General features: G+C 47.9%; 1 long non-coding RNA gene across 1 annotated transcript in view; it reads left to right on the top strand.

Moving 5' to 3' along the window:
* The first annotated feature begins 534 nt into the window (after positions 1 to 534).
* Positions 535 to 7,256, top strand: part of LOC114056422 — a 25,873-nt gene continuing 19,151 nt past the window's right edge. The window contains exons 1-2 of the long non-coding RNA XR_003570999.1: positions 535 to 583; positions 865 to 1,074. This is a non-coding gene — a long non-coding RNA (uncharacterized LOC114056422). The remainder of the gene's footprint in view (positions 584 to 864; positions 1,075 to 7,256) is intronic.

Below are 7,256 nucleotides of genomic sequence, written 5' to 3'. Positions count from 1 at the left end.
AGGTTTTCCGGCATGGACAAGGTCTCCGCTCTCTGTCTCTCAACACTGGCGCTTACCAAACATAGCCAGGGCCCCGAGAAACCTCGGGCCGGTGGAGAGTAGTAAGATGAGCTCCCTCTTTATTTGGCCTAGCTAAAAATAGCAGAGGGGAAAAAAAAGGCAGAGTCAGGACCCTGCAGGACCAGTAGTCAATGGGCTGCGAGGAGCGATTGAACTCCGAGCCCTGCTCGGCAGGCTCCAGCTGACGGGCTATTTTTTGCCGTGGTTGACTAAATATGGTCAGGGAGGGAAGAGCAGGAGCAGGGGCCGCGCGCCCGGGGGTGCGTGTTTGGGATGCTTCGCTGGGTATATAAGCACTAGAAAGGTGGACTCGCGTCCTGACCAGAGCTCCCCCCTCCCTCCACCAAATCCCCCCTCCACCCCCCCCCCCCAGCCCTGTGCATCCCCCCGCAGCCTGACCCCCAGCCCGGGCTGACCCCCGGGGCGAGGCGGGGGGGGGGATGTGAGAAGGAGGAGGAGGAGGAGGAGAAGGGATGGGGGGGGGGCCGCAGGCACTTGTGCCGGCGCAGCCTCTCGCATCAAGGTGTGCTGCAATCCGGGCGGGCACCGTGGCTGCTCCTTAACCCCCGGCTGGCCGCGGCGCTGCCCGAGCGCGCTCCCCGCCCGCCCCGCGCAGCCCCCGCGGCACCGCGCTGCCTCCCCGCACCCCGCGGCACCGCGCTGCGATGCGGTGCAGCGACGGGGATGGAGGGATGGAGTTGTGGCGGTGCCGGGCGGCGGGGGCGAGGTAAGGGTGGGTGGGAGGGGAGGGTTTGCCTGGTGATTTTTTTTTTTTTAATTTTTTTTTTTTTTCTTCTCTCCAAGTGAGGACTAATCCCATCCCTGGGCCTGCTCTCTGTTCCCTTCCTGCATTAGAGATTGGCTATAAGGAGAAGGCTGACGGCTGCAGCATGAAGCGCATTATTACCTTGTGATTCCATGACCCTCCTCTATGCATCCCTAACTCTCGAAAGCTGATTCAGCTTTCAGCTAGTGCTCTGGTGAGTCCTCTGCTGCAACAGAAGCTCCTAACTGGTATGTCTCTTTTTTTTTTTTTTTTTTTTTTTACCCCTCTCTGCTCCCTGCCTTGCCTTTAAGTGCTACCAGCTCAGCTTGGTTTAAACACTTTCCCTGGCCAATGCAGGACTGAGTGCCCATCCAACTTACCCAGGGACTTAAATGTGGGCTTCTGCATCCGGCAAATGTGTGTGTGTGTGTGTGTGTATCTGTGTGGGGTGTGCTGGATGTGTGTTTAATCTGTGGATCGGTTAGGAAACCTCCTCCCCCCCCCCCCTTTTTTTTTTTTTTTCTGCTGTGGCATACTCCGCATTTAAAAAAAAAAAAACTAACAAACTGCAGAGCAAGCAGTGCACTAGAATAATCTGAACTGAAATGTTAGAACTTTGACATGCAACCGTTCTGCAAGGTTAAACCGGCCTTTAAATGCCTAATTCAGACACAGGCTGGCTAATGACACCTGGGGGGATTGGGGTTTTATTTATTTATTTGCAACAAACTAGTGCTATGAGCTGATACCAGGCAGAGCAAAAGGGTGAAATGTGGTTAAACTTAGCCTAACTTGCAATGATCTCAATGCTGTGGTGATTAACTGTTAAAATGCCGAGAAATGAGTATTAATTACAGGCTCGTGGTTTGTGGACCATCAGAAAGGGAATATGGGGAGGAGGAGGAGAAGTTAGGCTTTCCTGCAAGGGTTTGGAATTCAGGTTACATGAAGTGTAGCATCAATTGTCTGTTATTGCTTCTGCAGCTCAGAGTTGACTATGGTCATTATATTTTATATGATAGTGGTGATACCTAGTCACAGGAATATATAGACATCAGTTTTGTGAGATGGATACTGTGGTGCATACACACATAGATTTAGGTTTGTTTTATAGCACGCATATGGATATTTTACGCATCTTTATGCATAGGTATATAAATGCCATATATAAGCAGGTGTAACTTATCATCCAGGTACAACACATCTCCAGGCTGTGTGTAGAGTATGGATACAGGTATATATGTCTGTGCCACAGGGAGCGTGCACTCAGCAGTCATGTGTAATTGTATAGGCAGAAATCTGTGATTTGTGCTGTCAGTTTAATTGCTGGGTTCCTCTCGAGCAGGTGGCTGTGTCTGTGGCTCCCAAGGTCTGAGCTCAGTCTCTCTGCCACAGGCAGCACTGTGGCCAGCACATGCCTCCACCTCGGCCCCGCTTGTGTGTCCCTTCTCCGGTGCCCAGCCCTAGATACAGGCTGTCTTCAAAGTCCCCAAAGTTTTGTGCTGCACATCTTCCATTTGACTTTGCTACTTGGACCTGAGCAGTGCCTGGGGCAGAGCAGGGATATAATATACAGCACGTTGTATTCCATGTCTCTCACCATCCTCTTTCCCCTTCTGTCTCCAGGCAATGCCTCAGGCCCTTCCCTCCCCTTTTTTTGCCCCTTTCCCTCTGCACGATCCAGGTCTCCATCCATTTTTCTCCCCAGAACAGCAACAGTTTTATTGCGCATGCTTTTTGGCCAAGAGCAAGCACAGGAGCTCAGCAAGCCCAGGTGGGTCGAGGATGGTGGATTATGTTCACCCACCACTACTTAATCCTGGTGGTGGCTGGAAGATGGGATCCACAGGGTGCCTCTGATGTCACATTAAAAACACCATCACACCATTTACTGGCTTCTCCACCAAAAGGCACAACCCCGGAAAGCATGAGCTTCCACCCACGACCTCAAAGCAATTTTAAATCTCCGGGACAAACTTTGCTGCTGTGGTTGTGTCATCGTCCTCAGTTCGAGTAAGGATCTAAAAGGTCATTTTTTTATCTCTTACATAGTACCTGCTTTAGCAGTTGGCAGTCACTGTCCTACTTGTCTGCAGAAGTTGGGGACTGTTCAGGACAGCCCATGTCAAATGCATTTGAAGAAATCAAATTGGGTATGAGGTGCAGGTGTTTAGTGGTCCAAGAAGTCCAGTAGCTGTTCTCCTGCTGTTGGTCTGAAAGAAATTCAATACCATGGCTGTGCAACACCCCATCACCAGCACTTTGATTTTTCTTGGGTTTTTTGGGCTTCTTCTTTTTTTTTTTTTTTTTTTTAATAATCTGAGGCAGTCAGACTTTCCCTCATACTCCTCAGCTCTCCCTTTGCTTTAATTTCACTGCAGTCATGCATTACACCAGTGCCACAGCTCCATCTCTCTTCCCCTTAATCCAAACTAAAGGTTGAAATTTGCCTTTAACTCAGACAAATAATAATGATTAAAACAGGCAACAAACTCAGGGAATGAGGGGGAAGCTGCACAGAGCCAGGACCTAGGCATGTGCCAGCACTGCATGAGGGGTGTAAAGCCATTTTGGGGGTTGGGGCTGAGCACAGCGGATTTACACCCTGGCTCCATGCGGCCTTTGCTTTTCAGTGGTGCTGGAAGTCGATGGGGAGCAGGGAAGTATTTACTCCCCAGCTGGCAGTGATATTTTAAAAAAAGCAGCCAAAAGCATCGATGCAATTAGGTATTCCAAAGTGCTTAGTTTGCCACTTGCTAAGTTTACTTAAACCCTCTTTAAAGGGTTCATTAGAAGACTGTGAGAAACGGTAAAATTCATTAACACGGAGGCAGCCATTCCCCATTTGCCTGTAAATTGGTATCGATCGTGGGCAGCGGCGGGCGAGGGGCGGCGGGCGCATGTGAGGGACCCTGCCCGCCCTGCTGAGCGAGCAGGCAGCGCCCGGCGTGACCTCCGCCGCGCTCCTGCCTAAATCCTGCCCATTATAGTCTCCCATTCAGCCCGGGCGGCGATCGCAGCCCTGCCACTCGGCCCACATTGTTCAGGGAGCTTTAAAGCTCAGCACGGCTGCGAGGAGGCGAGGGAGAGGGGGAGAGAGAGCCAGGGCTGCGTGCGGGACCGAGCCCCACGGGTGCACAGTGCGGCGGCGTGCGGGGAGCGCAGCCCACGGGGGGCTGCGGGAAGAACTCGGGAAGACTTTGGCCCGAGCTCCCAGAACCTCGCCTTGGCTGCCTTTTATGTCTGCAGGTCTTCCCAAAGCCCCTTAGCTGGCGTGGAGCTCAACCGGATGAGTTATTAGGAGCAATTTTTAATTATTTTTTTGCTTTTAACGCCCTGATCTCCCCGAAAGGCTTGTGCTATCTTTTGGGGGTTGGTTGTCTGCGGGGTAGTGTCTCACTTCCAGTGACCAGAAGGGGAAAAATCATTGGATTCAGTAGGTAAGATGCTTTCTTCTTCCTATGCTTTAATCTCTACTTACTGATAAAGCAATCGCTTGTCTGGGGCTGATGAGTTCTCTTACTCTGGCAAATGGAACAGTCCTTCCCGGTGTCAGTTTGTAAATCAGTAGATGGCCATTTGATTTTGGGCTTTCTGAAAACAAATTGGCTTTTTGCTTCCAAATTGTAGGATGCAGGCAATTGGGAATTCATCTCTATGTAACTTTCTCCCACATGGCTTTGTCTGAAATGGTACCTGTATGCATATACAGCAAAGCCTTTCCTCTAAACCACGTTATGGTCTTTTTTTAAATGCTGAAAGTTCATGATTTTGAATGAAACACCTACTTTTTAGGTGGAGTGGGAGGCTGGCTTTTACTCTGTGTCTTTTACGTCTCAAAGAGCCCCTGCCAGGGCAGCCACTGGACATTTGCTGCTTTGTGTCCAGTGAATTATGCAGTTCCCCTTTCCCAGGATCCAAAATCCATCATCTGCTGAGGGTTCAGCCCAGCATTACCGGCGAGGATCGGGAGCTGGGGGGTGTGTGTCTGCACATGGGCTGGGCAGGAGGAAAGTCTGCTGGTTTGAACTGAGCCGTAACTCACTCTCAGGATGTAAATTGTAAATCAGCGTTATTTTTCCTCCTGTGACCATATAAATGCGCATATTGAAACTACCTGCTTGAGAGACATACTTCTTTATATGCCCATATGAACCTGGCAAGCTATGGAATGTAAAGAAGTATGTATTTCAGGTGGGAATCCTTCTCAGAGGAACAGTGTGTGACCCCGGCCAAGGCGGGGGAGAAAGACAGACAGATTATTTTATATTATTATTTTTTTTTAACTGCCTGACCCGGCAGACCGACTGGGGAGTCAATTGATGATCTTGTTCCAGCGCGTGTATTGTTCTGTCACTTTGCCTGTGTCAGCAGGTGGAAATGCTCATCAGGACATTAAATATTCAATATGCTGACTGCGGCATGGGCTTTGAAAGGCGATGCCAGAGGAAAGCTGGCTGTCCGCTCCTGGGTTTTAACAGGGATGCAGGCCAATCTCTCCTTTTTCCTGCTTCCCCACCGACCCCTTTTTACCCCAGATATTAAGGCTAGATAACAAATAGAGCTGGCTGATCTTTAAATCTGGGAACAACAAAAGGAGATGGAGGGTGGGAGGAGAAGAAGAGAGAGGAAAAGGATACAACAGTTGTGACTCGGGCGTGAGGTGTTTTAGATTTAAATTGGTGTGCAAACTCCGTTTTTCAAATCTTTTCCACGTTAAAACTTTTTGTGCTTAAAACTGGTGAGAAGGAGATAATTCCTTGTTGTGCGATGAGCCGTCCAGTCAGCGGATCCCAGCTAAAGCCAAAGGAGTGCTCTGAATATAGGGATCTTATTTTCCCCAGGGAAAATAAGAAAATTAGATCCTTTCATTCTGGAAGCCTTTTCCTTTTTAACCTTTTCCAATGTAAAATAGTTGGCTCTTTTTCTAGGATAGTACAATAACGTGGCAAGATGAAAGAAATTTGGTTTAAGGACAAGTTTAACGTTCTGCCTAGATGGGAGCCGCATCTGAGGGTTTAAAGCTTTCATCCCCAAATTTCCTCGCGTTTCGACGATGTTGTAATGATGTGCAAAGTCGAACTCCTCAGAAAGCCGCTCCCCAGCTGCCCAAATACCTTTTTCCATGTCCATGGGGCCGCTGAGGGCAGCGTTTTTCTTTGGAGTGGTTTCCCTGCAATCGCAACCCCATCTTCGTCTTGCTCAAGGGCTCCTACAGCATCGTTTGGCATGTGCGGTGCCATGGCGTGGCAGCAGAGCTTAATTAGGTCTTTCTGATGTCAGCATCCTCCTCCAGGACATGGGGAGCAGGCAAGACCCTGAATTTGGATTTTGGGGAGTCTTTATCCATCTCCATTCACGGTGAGCACCGTCGTCACTTGTTACAGGTACGCCAAAGGGGATTTAACCGTAATCAAGTGATCGTGAGTAGTGGGTGAGAAAAGGCAGGTTGGGCTGTTGGGGAGATTTCCTACCTGTAGGATTTGGTGTGGTTTATTGAGGCTGGATTTTATTTAAATTAAATACCGTGGCTGATGGGGGCATGGGCAGTGCCGACCCCTTCCCAGCAGAGGAGGAGCCTTTGCTTTGCTGGTTGGCTTTGGGAAGACCAGGTTTGTCCTGGAGAATGGCTGGTTTGCACATCATCCTATTTGCATTTTTGGGATGCTCTAGTTATGCTGGGCCCTGGAAAGCTGGGGTGTTGCTGGCTGGCTGCAGTGGTGTCCCTCAGGACCTGGCTGTAGGGATGCAGCAATCCCTGGGCTCACCCCCACCAGCAGCCACCCTGAGTGGGGACAATCCGTGGCCCCCATGTCCCCTCAGGGATGGGATCATGTGGATATCCTGCCCCATTTTGGAGTCAGATTTAAATATGAAACTGGTGGATGCTGGGAAGTGAGCTAAGCCCAAACAGGAAAGCACTGGTGTCCAAGGAGGACTGCAGTTTTACTCCCTTCTAAATCACCAATGTTACCTTGAGTCTCTGGATAAAAAAAGAGGACAATTCTCACCATTCTGGATATAACATAACATTATGTTATATATAATTTATATATAAAATTTCCCTCTTTTCCTTGTTGACCCTTTGCCCCACCTCTTCTCCTTTCCTTTTCCTTTCTTCTTTCTTTTTCTACCTTTTATCTTTTTTTTTCCCTTTTTTCTTTTTTTTTCTTTTTTCTGTTGTGAGGGGTTTTTTTTGTTGTTTGTTTTTTGGGGGGGTTGTTTGTTTTTGTGTGTATGCGTTTTTTTTTTTTTTTTTTTTTTTTTTTTTTTTTTTTTTTTTTTTTTTTTTTTTTTTTTTTTTTTTTTTTTTTTTTTTTTTTTTTTTTTTTTTTTTTTTTTTTTTTTTTTTTTTTTTTTTTTTTTTTTTTTTTTTTTTTTTTTTTTTTTTTTTTTTTTTTTTTTTTTTTTTTTTTTTTTTTTTTTTTTT

This window comes from Empidonax traillii, unplaced genomic scaffold (genome assembly GCF_003031625.1).
Source record: "Empidonax traillii isolate 1590-97213 ecotype Southwest subspecies unplaced genomic scaffold, ASM303162v1 scaffold91:size2966241, whole genome shotgun sequence".
Classification (NCBI taxonomy): domain Eukaryota; kingdom Metazoa; phylum Chordata; class Aves; order Passeriformes; family Tyrannidae; genus Empidonax; species Empidonax traillii.
Note: the sequence above shows the minus strand (reverse complement) of the source record. Positions and strands in the feature narration are given on the sequence as shown.